Source organism: Herpailurus yagouaroundi, unplaced genomic scaffold, assembly GCF_014898765.1.
Source record: "Herpailurus yagouaroundi ecotype Mexico unplaced genomic scaffold, PumYag 141, whole genome shotgun sequence".
In the NCBI taxonomy this organism is placed as follows: domain Eukaryota; kingdom Metazoa; phylum Chordata; class Mammalia; order Carnivora; family Felidae; genus Herpailurus; species Herpailurus yagouaroundi.
Genome location: NW_024412396.1, coordinates 11,069,537 through 11,086,055, shown reverse-complemented (window position 1 = coordinate 11,086,055; position 16,519 = coordinate 11,069,537). Strand labels below are relative to the sequence as shown.

The following is a 16,519-nucleotide window of genomic DNA, read 5'->3' as shown; positions in this document are numbered from 1 at the left end:
ATGGTATCACAATGGTTACCTCTTATAAGAAACCAGATTCACCCAAATCAGAAAACTAAATGCCAGGGTAGTGTACAATGAACTATTTCTGCCACACCCACACACTGACTCACACACGCAACCGCAGATCTCTCCTAAGCACGCTGCGCAACTGAAAAATGATGCTTGGTCATTGTGTTTTCTCTGAAACTCCTGAATCAACACAGGGCCTTCTCTGGAATACACATCCTACTATAAACTAAAGAACATATAAAAAATCGACTCAAAGCAATTTATGTCCTAATATACAATATTTCCAAAGATACCATCAGGCTGTGCACTAAGCAGGCACAGTGCAGTTTTATGTGGGAAAAGATGCTCCACATTTCTGGGTCTCAGTTTCGTCATATTTAAAATGACAAAATTGGACTAGGTGATCAATGAGATCCCATCAGACCATAAATATCTGTGATTACCCTGGGTTATTTTCCAGAGATTCCAAAGCCATTAAAATAGCATCCTGCCTATACTGAGAGCTGTGTAGATACCAAGTGCTGGTCCTCCATTTTAACAAAGCACATGAACAGCATCAATAGATTTTCCTACTTAATGGAATGAAATAAAGTATTACCATGCAAATGCATTTTATAAATCATTATTAACACATTATGTGTTGCTAATTCTTTCTAGAGAAACAAATATGGGAGATTCTCTCCTCTTAGAGTTTGAAACGAAAGACTGACAACAGAGATGTGGCTGTATATGTAGAGGACACACAGAATAAAATAAAAACATTAAACAAAAATGTAGCTGGTGTTCATCACACATGAGTAAATGCGAAGGAAACCTAATATTCAAGCCGCAAAGCAAAATTTTCCTGTGTCTAAAAGTTTCAACCTGGATGTGATGTTTCTATATTTAACTGAGCAGAGTATAAACAAGAAAACTTCAGTATCTCAGAGAAGTAAAGCAAAGCAGGGGTCTACTCAAGTTTTATTTTAATCTCTATTTTCCCTCTCGTATACCTTTGCCACTGGGAAAGGAATACTGCCTGTGTTGTAACAGCATAGCAAGCCTGGAAAGTGGCATAAAATTGATTAATTACCCATTTTCATGCAAAGTAATTACCATAAACATTTAAATTTCCGTTCTAGTAGTTCACATTTAATATGCCCCCATGGATAACCAATCTCTTTTTGATTTTCACAGAATCACATCTGATTTCAAAGATAAATTTATAATTTAAAGGAAAACTGCTTCACATTGTAGAGACCTATAGTAACAACGTTTATGTATATTTTTCCTGCCCTTATCATGCCTATTCAAGCATGCTTTTCCATTGAATTAATTACTCTATTTGAATGCAAATAGTAGGAAATTCAGCACAGGTCTGAATTATAAGTTCTTCTAAATACTGTAAGTTTTGTATTCTTTCTTTACCAGGCGTCTTAAAATGAGATTCCTTTCCAGGCACAGAGAAACTTTTTTAAAAAGCCAGTAGACAACAGATGATACAGATGAAAGCAATGACCCAAATGTGCCCAGGTGCCCACCCACTCACTCAGGTTCCAAAGGTGCATGTGTGACAGGAGCGATCAACCAGCTTTTTGGAAACCAGTAACCTCCCCTTCCCCTCCCCCATCAAGTAATTATCTGTGGCCACCTCTCCAGCATTAGAGATAATACCACCTTTATCCCAGCTGCTGTTAAAAATAACATAAATCAAATCCTTCCCTTTCCACAAATCCAAAGAAGATTCAACATTTAAAGTGCAAGAGCTGCAAGCTCTTTAAATCTTAAAGATTTAAAAGCTTTTTCTTTTTTTCTTTTTTAAATATGTGGGAGGGCTTTTCCCACCATACTCTATTTATCACCCTATAGAAACAGAAGAAACATGCCACAAATTGCTTACTGACACGGACCAGTTCTGCTATCTTCCTGACAGTCCACAAGTTTTTAGCTGAAACCTGACATTAGCAGAATGCATTCGACTTGAATAAGACACATTTCAATCAGAGAGTGTTCTTGTACCAAGCTAGGAGACCAAAAAATGCAGCCACACAGCCATCTAAGCTGCCCACCTCCTTCTCCCTTCTCTAGTAATCTTTCTCTCTTAAATAAAAGAATAGAAAAGCGAGAAATCTGCCGTATGTACTCACTGTAAATGCTTTTGTCCCTAAAGGTCCTTCGGGATTAAGTGTCTGGCTCCTCCTTCTCCACCCCCCTCGGGTTCTCTTCCTGTGGCCAAATAAGATAAAGGTTGGTGTCAGGCCTGCTCCATGCCAGCAGGACACTGGTGAGTCTGCAGGGCACCAGCTTCATATGTCCTTAGTAGCCCAAATCTCTTAAAAAGAGAAGGCTGCTCCGCTGTCCCTATTTGGAAACTAATGTATAAGCTCCAGGCCTGTTCGGTTACAGTTGGGTCTTTTGCAAACAAGCCATGATAAGTGAGCAGAGAAAAAGGAGACAGTTGCCAAAACAAGGATCACTATGGAAAAGAGTGTTCGGGTGGACAGAGCACATCCAGTCACAGTTCAGAAGAACCAAGATGAAACATAACCTAAAAACTGAGTAATCCTAAAGCAGAATAAATTAGTAAATGCATAATTAAATTAATAGTACTACATTAACATAACCAGCTGACAAAGCCAATCTGAGTGGAATAGGGTCAGGCCCCCTTTCCTTTCTTAGGAAGAAATTGCTCTTTCCAAGTAAAGAACATCATCCTGTGTATCGTGTGAGAGGCAGTTCTACCATCCATGTAAATCAACCCAAACCTAAATACTTGCTCTCAATCTTTCTGTGCTCTGCCTAGTCCCTAAAAACAAGTGAGAGACGAAAGCATAATTCTAGCCAAATTAACAGATATGTTTGCTACTACGCACATGTTACAAAACTGAGACAGAGAAAATTATGTTAGGCGTCACTGAGGATCCTTTTTCCTCCCTCCTCATTTCATCTCTTTCATGTTCTCATAATCATCCTTTACAGAACCTATTTATAGAGACACTGAATTTTGAAAGGAAAAAAAAAAGTTCCACTGGAATGTTTTCATTTTTGTCCAAGGTTAAGCTCTTATGCTTTGATTACATTAAGGAAAAAGAAATAAACTTAAGAGGGGGTACCCTGTATCTGGTTCCGGCATTCTAGAATCAGGCTCTGCGAAGAAAACACAAAAACACGTTTAATAAATGGCTGAATTAAATGTCATGGCCTACCTAGACGAATGAGGCTCTAATTCATTATCCGGTTTTAAATCTTGCTGCCTGTCTACATTCCTGGCCTCTTGCGAGGTCAAACATTAGGAAACTTTAAATGGCTCTAAGCTCTTAAAGATGAGAGCCTAAGAGTTCCTGACAAGTGTTAAGTTAGATTTGCTCTTGGGGGGGAAAATAAAGGGTGGGTTTTGTAAGATGCTCCTAAGGAAGTTTCCATAATCACTGTCTGCTTCTTCCTTCTCCTTAGCCCTCTTCCTGGCTCCAAGCCCTGCAGCATTCACCTGGAGTAACAAGGTTTAGTGAGATCACTGCCATAACCCCAGATTAGTCTCACTTTCTAATCCTCCTGCCACAACAGAACAGCCTGCAAGCGGATAGGATATCCTCCAGAAGGACTTTGGAGGGAGGGAAGGGGGCGACAACATGTAAATAGTGGGTCCCTGACAGACTTCTGCAATTAAAACGATTTTCTTGGTGTTATCACTGCTGTTTCCCCTCTCTCTTTTTCCCTCTTTAATATGTCCTCTGTGCACAACTGTGTCCCCAGGCAGATGGTTGATTATACGCTGCTAATCACACAGGGACCTCTCCCAGTCTCCCTTCAGTCACCACTAACTCCCTCACCCAGAGCATAGAGTCTTCCATCAGCCATAACACACTTCATCAAACCATCTTCCTTCCTTGGCTTCTCCTCCTACTCCCCAGCCCTCCACCCTGATTATCAAGTCCTTCTCCTGTGGCAGGGACACCCAGATTGACTCGTCTAGTCATTACTCCTCCTGTGTTTTCTTTCCCCCACCACAGCAGTCAGCTCCTGTCACCCAGAGATTCACATGGCTGCATCAACCGGTCAGTTGCAAATGGTGCCCATGCTCATGAGTGCGTGGACCTGGATTCAGCGATGAGTGTTCATATTTCTTACTCTCATCCCAAGTTGCTAATAATCGTCTTTAACTGTTAGGCAGCTACTTTTCTACTGTTCAAGAAAGCGTCTTGAGAGGAAATGGATTTGTAAAACTCTAATACATAATCTACACTATTTCTGCTCTCGTCAGTGCTATTAACAGAAAGAAAACTGACATTACTGAAAATCAACTTTATATAAGGTATTATGTGTATATATGATTCATCATATTTGCCCTCAAGGAAATTATAATATGGACAATATTATAATTGTCCCTCCCTCCACTCTCTCCCCCCCAACCCCACACACACACTCACCCACTGATACCTGTTACACAAGCAGGAGGTAGGCAAACAAAGCCCTGTGAAGGCCCCAGTGGATTGGGATTAATCCTGAAAGGAGGAAAGATAAGAAGGAATATTTTCTGGACCAGGTAACATTTGAGATAGGCTTGTAAAAACAGGTATGACTTAGATGCGCAGGGGTAGAAGGGAAGTGCGAAAACAATTTCAGCCTGGGAGAATGCCGCTACACCAACAAGTTAAGAGAATCAACAAATAATTCAGCATTGAGAGGAAATGGGAGCTTGATGGGGACCAGAAACAGACAAGGCTACAAAGTAAGTTGTGGGCATAATATAAGAGTACTGCAAAGGCCATGCTAGGGAAGAGTTTGGAATGAATCTCACAGGAAGCAGAAACTTGAAAAAGACTGTAAAGAAGAGAAAAGGATTGCAGTTGTATTCTAAAATGGGACAGGAAAATCAATGCATCTACACTTATTTACCAAGAAAATGAAATGAGAAATCAGCATTATGAGAGGACTAACATCCTCTTTTCCAGGTAGACTTCATTAATATAAAACATAAGCTTAAAAACCTCTTTCTGGTCCAGAAAAGAGAGTGGGTGGGAGAAAGAAAGAAAAAGAAAGGAAGCCTACAGAAAAAGAAAAGATGCCTACAAATATGACTTTCAGATCAGAGTAATTAAAGGAGTTCTGTGCTCTGTCCTACCTACTCCATTAAATATAAAAAGAATTCTCCATTTTTAGTTCTCCATTAACCCTAGTATCATAGATGTGAAGTGGAAATTTTTTAAGGATTATTTTATGCAATGTTTTTACTTTTTCCTGTTCTAAAATTATTTTAAATTAATTAAAAATTAATATATATTAATTCAAATATTGTAAAAATAGATAACATTGAAGTTAAAAGATCCTCCTCTATTCCTATATTTTTATCCCCAGTCAATAAGTGATAAGAGGCTATTTATCTTTTGTGACCTCATTATGTAAAGTAGAAAGGAAATGAGCCTTATAGGAACAGTCATTTTTAAAGATTCTGAAGTCTAAATTAGCTGTCCGTATTAATGCAGCAACATACAAGTGTTTGCTAACTCAGTATCTATTTATCTAGTGGTAATAGGTATTCTACTAGAAGTTGAATAAATTCTGACAAATAAATTGAGAGTTCTGGGTGACTTCTGGGTAGAGATAGCAAACTGAATATCTAATTCTGCTTCCTCTAGAAATCCCACTAACACCATTGCAGAGGGATTTTTTATTTGGGATTTTTTCTTTTTTTTAACGTGAACATTCAAAAATGGGAGGAAAAACAATAATCTTTTTGGAAACAGAAAATTGTATGAACAAGTGATAAATTCTTTAGCTGACTCAAGAAAGCTAAATCTTAACCCAGAAGAGCAGAGAACAAAGAACCAACCTGAGTTTACTTCAGAATCCTTTAAGCATTTTGGAACTGGTAGAACCAGGTACCTCTGAAGTAAAGAAAGAAGAGTATAGAGAGAAAAATTAACTTTACAAAAAGAGAAGTCTGGCCTTTGTCCTGACTTCTAGAAGGTAACCTCTGTACCTTGGAATTTCCAGAATGGTAGGAGTATTTTTGTTATTTATTGTGGGCCCCTCAGAGCACACCTGACAGTTTATGCTGACAAGGTGACTCATGATGGGGACTAGCCAGACAGAAAAACCAACCATGTGGTTAAAGAGTTCAGGCTTTGAGCAACCACCAGAGCAATCATTCAATCAATCATGTACAAGTAATGAAGCCCCAATAAAAACTATGGACATTGAAGCGCAAGCAAACTTCCCAAGTTGGCAATACTCCATAAGTATTGTCACACATTAATGACAAGAGGGTAATGCATCCCTGAGGATGTGGAAGCTCTGCAGTTGAAACCGTCTCAGTCTCAGATTCCACCCTATCTATTTCCTCCTTTGGCTGGTTCTGATTTGTATTATTTTGCTATAATAAAATTATAAGCACAAGTATAGTGTTTTTCTGAGTTCTGTGAGTTGATCTATAAAATTATCAAATCTGAAAGAGTCTGTGAGGATCCCTAAATTTATAATCAGCTGCTTTAAGGTGAGGATATCCCTGGAGACCCTTGAATTTGCAGCTGTTGTCAGAAGTCTTGGGTTCACTTGACAGCCTTGGAGGACTGTGCCCTTAACCTTGAGTGTGGCCTAACTCTGGGTAAAGGGGCAATAGCACATTGAGATTTATTTTGTTTGAAAAATGTTTTAAAAGAAGTTATAACCCTAAATCTTTCCTTACTCTGTGTTGCTGGGTGGTTGCTCTCACACCCAATGCTGTCAGAAGACTGGAGGTTTCTTCTCCAGAAAAGATCAATCAAAAGGTCTCTGGATTTGGGGACACTGGACACAGTTGAAGAAAGAAGTACCTTGAAAATGAGGGAGTTAACATAACATTCTGAGTGTTGAGAACCCCCCTTCCCGCCAGTCTTCTCTCCCAACTTGATTCTCCAAAGTCTCTACCCTCTAGTCAAAAGACTAGAGCTCCCTTTTCCAAGAGGTCTGATCAGTCCAAGAAGACAAGATATAAAACTAGCACATCCATATCACCCTACAGTGACATCCACAGTCAATAGGTCTGTCCACATATTCAGAGCATTCATTCAGCATTTTAGTCTCCCACTCCTAAATATGATCAGGCACTCAAGAATTAGCACAGATTTAGGGAAAGCTCTAATATGGGTAATAGGCCTGAAGTAAGCAAACAAACAACCTCAACCTGTAGGAAACAGGTTCTGCACAGAGAAGATGATTTTGTTGAAAATGAAATATTATCAGAGATAAGATTTTGTATCCATAAAAAAGAAGAGAATGTTATTTTTAAAAGATATTTTTGGAACAAAAAAGAACTTTGGAAAAATAAAAACATGATAGCAAAAAGGGAAATCTCAATACAATGGGTGAAAATAAACTTGAGAAAATCTCACAGAAAGTAAAGCAAAAAAAAAAAAAAAAAAAAAAAAAGACAGAAATTAGGAAAGAAAAGGTAAGATAATTAGCCACCAATCTAGGAGGCCCAACATTTGGAGAACAGGAGTTCCTGAAGGCAAAAGTAAAGAGAAAAGAAAAAAATCATCAATGAAATTTTGAAGAAATAGAAGGACATAAGTTTCTAGATTAAAAAGACCCACGTAGTGTATAAAAATAGACAAACACTAAGGCACTTGTTTGGAATCTCAGAATATCAGGGAAAATGAAATTTAGGTTAGAGGTATAGACATATACAAAGAATCATAACTTAGATTGCTTTGGATTTCTCAAAAGTAGCTATGATATTATGACTTATAATAAGAAGCATATTTTTGGTCTATGTCATCATTTCTAGCAGAGAGTTCCTAAGACTTGGAATTTCCTAAGCACAAAGCAAGGAAAGTATCTTTTGTTATAGTAGTTGGTCTTTTGTCCTTGGTTCCTGAAATAGCACCAAAACCAAAAAGGTAGACTGTCCTTATTATTCATAACCAGTCCCTTTCAGCCACACCTGAGTTTATGTTAATGAGGTGACTTTTGGAAAGCCCTTAGGGAAGGTGCTGCTTACCAGAGTAACCAACCATGATTAAAGCATTTAAACTTTCAGTCCCACCCTTCAATCTCAGGGAAGAAGAAAAGGGCTGGAAGCTGCATGAATCACCAATGATCAGTATTTAATCAGTCATGCCTATGTAATGAAGCCTCCATAAAACCCCCCAAAAATGGTTCAGAGAGCCTCCAGATCAGTGAACAAAAACACATCCATGAGGGCAGAAGCTCTTGTGCTCAGGATCTTTCTGGACCTTGCCCTATTTATCTCTTCATCTGGCTGTTCATTCATATGCTTTAATATCCTTTCTATCAAAGTGGTAATATAGTAAGTAAATTGTTTTCCTGCATTCTGTGACTGGCTCTAGGAAATTAATCAAACCTGAGAAGGGGGTGGTAGGAACCTGAGGAGGGGTTTGAGTTATAACTAGTCAGATACACAGGTAACAACCTGAACTTAAGATTGACATTTAAAGGGGGTGGAGGGAGGGAGACAGTCTTGAGGAACTGAGTCCTTAACCTGTGGGTTCTGACACCATCTTCAGGTAGATAATGTCAGAATTGAGTTAAAATATAGGATACCCAGCTGTTATCATAGAATTGCTTGGTGTGGTAAAAACCACCACACAGTTAGTGACCACAAGTACCAGAAGTAGAGTACTGAAAATAGAGGAGACACACAAGAGTGTGTTTTTGTATAGCAGCTACATTGTAAACAACATTTTCCTTAAGAAGGAAAAGGAATTGTAGCATAGAGGGGCACCAGGCTGACTCAGTCAATAGAATATTTGACTCTTGATCTCGGAGTCAGGAGTTCAAACTCCAAGTTGGGTGTAGAGCTTACTTTAAAAAAAGAAAAAGTTAAGAAATATAGCATAGAATTGTATACCAAAAATAAACAGATTGATAAACAGTAAAATGTAAGGATAAAATAAAGATATTTTCAGATATTTAAGTTCACAAAAACTAACTTCCCACATACTTTTATCAAAAGATATCAAAGTCTCTCTAGACACTCTACCAAAACAAAGGAAACCAAGAAAGAGGAAGCCATGGGAATCAGAACCCAGGAGACCTAGCATTCCAGGTTTATGAAGAAAGGAGATCTCAGGATGGCAGCTGTGTACCAGACAAGGAAGCATCCAGTCCAGAATGGAACAGGTCAGAAGACTCTCAGAAAGACTGCTTCAAACAGGTGACATTGAGAGAAAACCTGATGTAAATTAATATACTTAGAAGAGACTTACTCAACTGGTAGAGAATTGGGGGTTGAAATAGAAATAAACATAGAAAACTAAGCAAACAATAATTATAAATTCCAGAAAAGATTAAAGAGTGTACAAAAATAAATCAGGAATCATATTACTCTATGTGGTTTAGCTAAAAAAAATTACATTTACCTAATCTTAATAATATAAACACTAAATGTTGATATAATCCAAGTCACAACATAATTTTACAGGATGAATGAGAGAGCAGGAATTGTGAGCGGGCTCACATATATGCATGTGCACCCTTATGAAAGGGTGACAGAGAGATGGGATGGGGGCAAGCTAAATAAATTCTCATCTTTCATAATAAGAAGTCAACAGATAAAGACAAGAGAAAAGTCACATTTGTATGGAACCACAAAAATAGCCAAAGCAATCTGAAAAAAGAAAAATAAAACTGGCAGTATCACAATCTCAAATTTCAAAATACACTATAAAGCTGTAGTAATCAGAACAGCATGGTTCTGGCACAGAAACACACAGAATAGAGAGTCCAGAAATAAACCCACACTTGTAATGTCAGTTAATCTACAACAAAATAGGCAAGAAAATACATGGGGAAAAGACAATCTCCTCAACAAATGGTGTTGGGAACTAGACAGTTACATGCAAAACAATGAAATTAGACCACTTTCTTACACCATACATAATAATAAATCCAAAATGGATTAAAAACATAATGTGAGACCTAAAACCATTTAATTTCTAGAAAAAAAACATAGGCAGTAATTTCTTTGACATCAACCATAGAAACGTTTTTCTAGATATGTCTTCACTGGCAAGCAAAACAAAAAGCAAACATAAACTAGTAGGGCTACACCAAAATAAAAAGGTTTGTACATCAAAGGAAACCATCGACAAGCAAAAGTTGACATAATGAATGGAAGAATATATCTGCAAATTATATATATGATAAGGAGGTAATATCCAAAAAATGTTAAGAACATACAACTCAACACCAAGAAAACAAATAATCAAATTAAAAAATGGGCAGAGGACGTGAATAGACATTTTTGCAATGAAGACATACAGATGGCCAATAAACACATGAAAAGATGCTCAACATCACTAATCATCAAGGAAATGCAAATTAAAAACACAATGAGATTATCATCTCACACCTCTCAGAATGGCTAAAGTCAAAAGCACGAGAAATAACATGTGTGGATGAGGACGTGGAGAAAAAGGAACCCTTGTGCACTGTTGGTGGGAATGCAAACTGGCATAGCCACTGTGGGGAAACATTATGGAGGTTCCTCAAAAAATTAAAAATAGAATTATCATGTGTTTCAGTAATTCCACTACTGGGTAGTTACCCAAAGAAGACAAAAACATTAATTCATAAAGATATAAGCACCCCCATGTTCATTACAGCATTATTTACAATAGCCAAGATATGGAAGCAACCCCAGTGTCCACAATAGATGAATGGATAAAGAAGTGGTGCATGTGTGTCTATATGTATGGAATGGGCTATTACTCAGCCATAAAAAAGAATAAGATCTTGCCATTTGCAAAAAACATAGATGAACCTAGAGGGTATAATGCTACGTGAAATAAGTCAGTCAGAGAAAGACAAATACAATATGTGGAATTTAAGAAACAAAACACATGAACAAACAAAGAAAAAAAGAGACAAACAAAAAAGCACCTTCTTAAATATAGAGAGCAAACTGGTGGTCTGCCAAAGGGAAGGTAAGTGGGAGGATGGGTGAAATAGATAAAAGGGATTAAGAGTATACTTACCTTGATGAGCAGTGAGAAAGGTATAGAACTGTTGAACAGTGATTCAATACATTGCACACTGAAACTAACATAACACTGTATGTTAAGTATACCTGAATTTTAAAAAGAAAGAAAGTAGGAAGTAGTCATACAATTCTATTGTCTCAACACAGAGGTTGGTACCAAAAAAATCAGTTAAAAGATGAAAAGTCTATGAGGTGCCTGGCTGGCTTAGAGAGTTAAACGACTGACTCTTGATCTCAGGTCATGATCTCTCAAGCCCCACAATAGGCTCTGTGCTGACAGCGTGGAACCTGCTTGGGATTCTCTCTCCCTCTTTCTCTGCACCTCCCCCCACTCATGTTCGCTGTCTCTCTCTCTCTCTCTCAAAAATAAACAAACATTTTTTAAAGAAAAGATGAAAAGTGGTAGAACTTTTCCTCCCGTTCTCCTTGGGAGAACAGGACATGGAAAAGAAGAGCATATATTTGACTCTTAACTATTTGTATGCAAACATAAAACTTAAAAATATCTAGATTAAGCAGTGCCCAGAGGGTTCAGTTGGTTGAGGGTCTGATTCCTGATTTCAACTCAGGTCATGATCCCAGAATTGTGACACAGCCCCTCCTCCCCACCTTCCTGTCGGAGCGTGAGCCTGCTTAGGATTCCCTCTCTCCCTCTTCCCTCTCCCCCAGTTGCACTGTCTCTAAAAAATTTAATATATATAGATAGATTAAAAAAAAGAGGTTTTTTTATTAAAAAAATTTTTTTAACATTTATTCAATTTTTTGAGAGACAGAGTGCAACCGGGAGAGGGGCAGAGAGAGAGAGAGAGAGAGGACACAAAATCCAAAGCAGGCTCCAGGCTCTGAACTGACAGCACAGAGTCCAATGCGGGGCTAGAACTCACGAACAGTGAGATCATGACCTGTGCCGAAGTTGGACGCTTAACCAACTGAGCCAGCCAGGCACCCCTAAAAGAGTTTCTTAATTGCCAGACAGGGTTTTAATACTCTCAGGTACACTGAGTATTTCTAAATAGGGGTCACTAGTTCCCAAATTTATGTGAATATGAAAATTATTAGTCTTTGATTTTTGGTAGAGAATGTTACAAGATTGGATGTAGCACTTGGTTAAAATACTAAGTTTAAAATTGTACCTACCCACCTCCTAAAACACCGTGGTTTTTAAAACAAAGTGCTTACTGTGACTCAGTTCAATAATAAGGTTGTATTTATTTCAAACAATCTCTTTAAGAAAGAGCTGCTTCCTATAAACTAAATCTGATTTCATGATAAAAGCCACAGGTGATTAAGTGATCAAGTTAAAGGTGAAATTATTTTATTATTTGTTTCACAAAGAGATACATGCTTTAGCAAACAACTTTCATTTTTGAGGACAATGAATCAGAGTGAAATACCAAATAAGGAATTTAAGCCAAATCTTTCAAGTAATATTACATTCGTTTTTGCTGTTCATGCTGCAACATGAGAACACATCAAATAACTACCCATACTGCTGTTCTTCCATAAACAGAAGGCATTTTACGGGTGATGAACTCTCATAAAGACCAGGATTTTCAAAAGCATTATTTCCTATTCACTATTATTTCCTTCCCACCCTAGCCTCCCAGACATGCAAAAATGATTTTTTTTAAAGATTCTGATGTCAGATTAAAAAAATATCAATGGGCAATGGCAAAGGCTTTTAATATCCAAAGATCTGATGTGATCAAAGATCTTTCTCTGAATATTCTTTATTAAAGAAGGAATAATTAAGTCTGCTTTTCAAAGAAACAATTTTAGCCAAGTAGAATCTGTTTTTTTAAATATATTACAATGGTTTTGTTTCATATGCATCACATTCATTAAATACTGTCAAACATTTCTGCCCAACCAGCCATCTAAATTGAAGGTGAGTGTCTGATAAAATATGACTTGTTGTCATATGAATCAGTGTTTTGAAAAATAACTCCTGGAACAAACAAAAGTTATATATCACAGACCTTCAAAGAAAAGCAAAATACACATTTTCTAGTGAAAAGTATAGAGACAGTATAAGTTCATAAATATTTTTGGGCTGTGTATTCTGGTATACAATAAAAGGCTGATGCATGGACCAGCTTAAGCATAAATTCACCTTCATTGAATTTTTATCTTTTTCTTAATAAATTATTTATTCCCTTGCTTAGTGAAATAAATAGCAATATAGAAAATGCTAAGTAAGGGCTAATTACTTAAAAGCCTCTAAAAAGAATTCAGCAGATCCTACGTCAATTCTAGAAAATTAGTTATAAACTGAATATTACTAGATGCTTTGCCAGATTTTCCTTTCAGCAAACACAGAAAAAAAACTTTTTAAAAAATTTTTTCTGTACTCCTCTAAATCACAGAAGTACAAAGGGGAAAACGCTGAACAGTGTAACAGACAAACCCATATTCTCTCTCCTCTGCCATGAGAGTGTAAAGCCTAAGCTGAAAGCTAAACCCTCCAGCCATTTGATTTTATCACTCACCATGAACCAAGTCCAGCAGTGGCTGGCGGGGAAGAAAAGGAGCAGCAGGTTCCCAGAGAGGTCATCATTTCCGAGCCTTTCACTTCTTGCCCTACTTAGGTAAGTCTTCGATAAGCTCTATCATCCAGGCACATGAGCACCTGGCTTTCATCCAAGAGGGATTCAAATGCTTGAAAGCTGACTGTCTCCTAAGCTTTTTATTCTTATTTTTCATATCTTTCTTTGTTAGCAATAGTTAAAACCGATGTGACACTCAGAAACAGCTGGCCCTTCTCCAATAGGCTCTAGAAATCATCCATTTATAATTTTTCAGTTACTGAAAAACAATCATATCATACATCACATGACACAGCTACTTTTGGTCTTACTTAGTCATTTGAAGCCAAATACAAATGCATCTCAGACAGATTCTGCTTGTCATAGCTTCTATTCACTGTGGCCTTTGCCACGATCCTGTCATTGTTAATAGTTCTGTATGACTCAACCACTGATTTAGATATCCAAGGTCCTTTGAATGAGTTTCTTGAGTAAGAAATATCACTTATGCCTGAAAACGAATAATCCAGAATATTTTATTAACATGCAGCTGACTCAATTTTTAAAATAAGAGCATTTGGAATGGCCCTTTAATTAAGCTGGAGTCTATAAAGTGAGAGTTTTGTTTATTTCATTTTTTTTAACATAATGTAAAAACAGAAACAGTTGACAGAATATGGTTTTCCTCTTCTACCACAATGTGCAAAATAAGATGCAAATGTAAAAGAAAACAGATTTAGACATATTTATAAGGAGGTAGAAGAATATATAAGCCTGACAGTTTTATGTACACTAGAGTTTGAGAAAAAAAATGTATTTAATGAGCATCTCACTTTGTTTGACACTTTCCTGGGTAGTCTGGAAACCAAGTTCAGTCAACACTTGCTAACAACCCACCCTCCAGAAACTTCAGGCCCAGGAAACAAAGGTCTAGCAGCTTCTATGTGTACTTAATTCTCAGTTGAACTGTAAGGATGAAGAGGTTGTAGAAATTTGATCATGAACATAAAGAATAAGCCTCTGTACTTTTTTTTCCATTTTTTCTTTGTTTCCCCAGCCCTACTGAGATACAATTGACATGTGACATTGTGTATGCTTAAGGTGTACAAACTGATTTGATACACATATATATTATAAAATGATGACCGCAATAAGGTTAGCTGACATATCCATCAGCTTGTGTAATTACAGTTTTTAGTATGTGGTGAGAACATTTAAGATTTATTCTCTTAGCAACTTTAAAACGTATAATAAAGTATATTGTTAACTATAGTCACTATGCTGTACATTAGCTCCCCAAAGCTTATTCATCTTATAACTGGAAGTTTGTACCTTTTGACCAACATCTCCTCATTTCCCTACGCTTAGCCCCTACTAACCACCATTCTACTTCATTTCTAGAGTTTGGCTTTATTTTAAATTCCATATATGAGTGATATCATATGGTAATTGTCTTTCTTTGCCTGACTCATTTCACTTCACCTGCAAGACCCATCCATGTTGTCACAAATGGCAGAATTGCATTCGTTTTTATGGATGCATTATATACATATCACATTTTCTTTAGCCATTCATCTGCTGACGAACACTTAGGGTTTTTTTTTTTTTCCATGTTGTGGCTATTGTGAATAATGCTGCAACAAACATGGGGCTTCAGATAGATCTTCAAGATAGTGATTTCATTTCCTTTGGATATATATCCAGAAGTGGGACTGCTGGATCATATGGCGGTTCTATCTTTAATTTGCTTTTTAATTCTTTATTTTTTTTGTTTAAGTAATCTCTACACCCAACATGGGGCTTGAGCTCACAACCCTGAGATCAAGAGTCATGTGTTCCTCTGACTGAGCCAGTCAGGCACCCCTATTTTTAATTTTCTGAGAAACCTTCATACTGTTTTCTATAGCGGCTGCACCAATTTACATTCCCACCAGCAGTACACAAGTGTTCCTTTTTCCCACATCCTTGACAACACTTACTATTTCTTGTATTTTTGAGAATAATCATTCTAACAGATGTGAGGTGATATCTCATCATGGTTTTGATTTGCATTTCCCTGCTGATTCGTTATTTTGAGCACCTTTTCATACATGTATTGGCCATGTGCATATCTTCTTTGGAAAAAATGTATACTCAAGTCCTCTACCCATTTTTAATTGTGTTGTTTGTTTGCTTGCTGCTCTGTTTTATGAGTTCCTTACATATTTTGAATGCTAACTCCTTATTTGATACAAAGTTTGCAAATATTTTCTCCCATACCATACCTTGCAAAGACTATCTTTTCCCCATTGAATCTTCTTACCTTCCTGGTCAAATATTAGTTGACTATATACACATGGTTTTATTTCTGAGCTCTCTATTCTATTACATTCCACATGGTCTCTGCCTGTTTTTATGTCAGTATCATGCTGTTTTTATTACTATTATTTTGTAGTATAGTTTGAAATCAGGAAATGTAATGCCTCTAGCTTTTTTCTTCTTTCTCATGATAGCTTTAGCTATTCAGAGTCTCTTCTGGTTCCATACCGATTTCAGAAGATTTTTTTTTCTATTTTTGTGAAAAATGCCATTGGAATTTTGGTAAAAATAACATGAAATCCATAGAGGTCTTTGGACATTTTAACAATATTAATTCTTCCAATCCACAAACCCAAGATATCTTTCCATTTATTCATGTCTTCTTCAATTTCTTCCATCAGTATCTTCTAGTTTTCAGTGTATAGCTCTTTCATCTCCTTTGTTAAATTTATTCCTAAGTATTTTATCATTTTGGATGCTTTTATAAATGATGGAATTTTTTAAGTTTCTCTTTCAAATATTTTTTTGCTAGCATTTAGAAATGCAACTGACACCTGTGTAGCTCAGTTGGTTGAATATCCAGCTCTTGATCTCAGTTCAAGTCTTGATCTCAGAGTCATGAGTGTGCCCTGCATTGGGCTCTGTGCTGAGCATAAAGCCTACTTGAAAGAAAGAAAGAAAGAAAGAAAGAAAGAAAGAAAGAAAGAAAGAAAGAAAGAAA

At 37.0% G+C, this 16,519-nt stretch overlaps 1 protein-coding gene across 6 annotated transcripts in view; it reads right to left on the bottom strand.

The window, feature by feature from the left end:
- Positions 1-16,519, bottom strand: part of AKAP6 (A-kinase anchoring protein 6) — a 487,092-nt gene that overhangs the window by 378,901 nt on the left and 91,672 nt on the right. The window contains exon 1 of one of the 6 annotated variants that reach the window (XM_040476894.1): positions 13,465-13,563. The exons of 3 other annotated variants lie outside the window; for them this stretch is intronic. The gene's annotated coding sequence lies outside the window, so the exon portion shown is untranslated. Of the gene's footprint in view, positions 1-1,540; positions 1,599-2,138; positions 2,300-13,464; positions 13,564-16,519 lie in introns of those variants that run through there. 2 more of the 6 variants (XM_040476895.1, XM_040476896.1) reach the window with 2 other exon arrangements.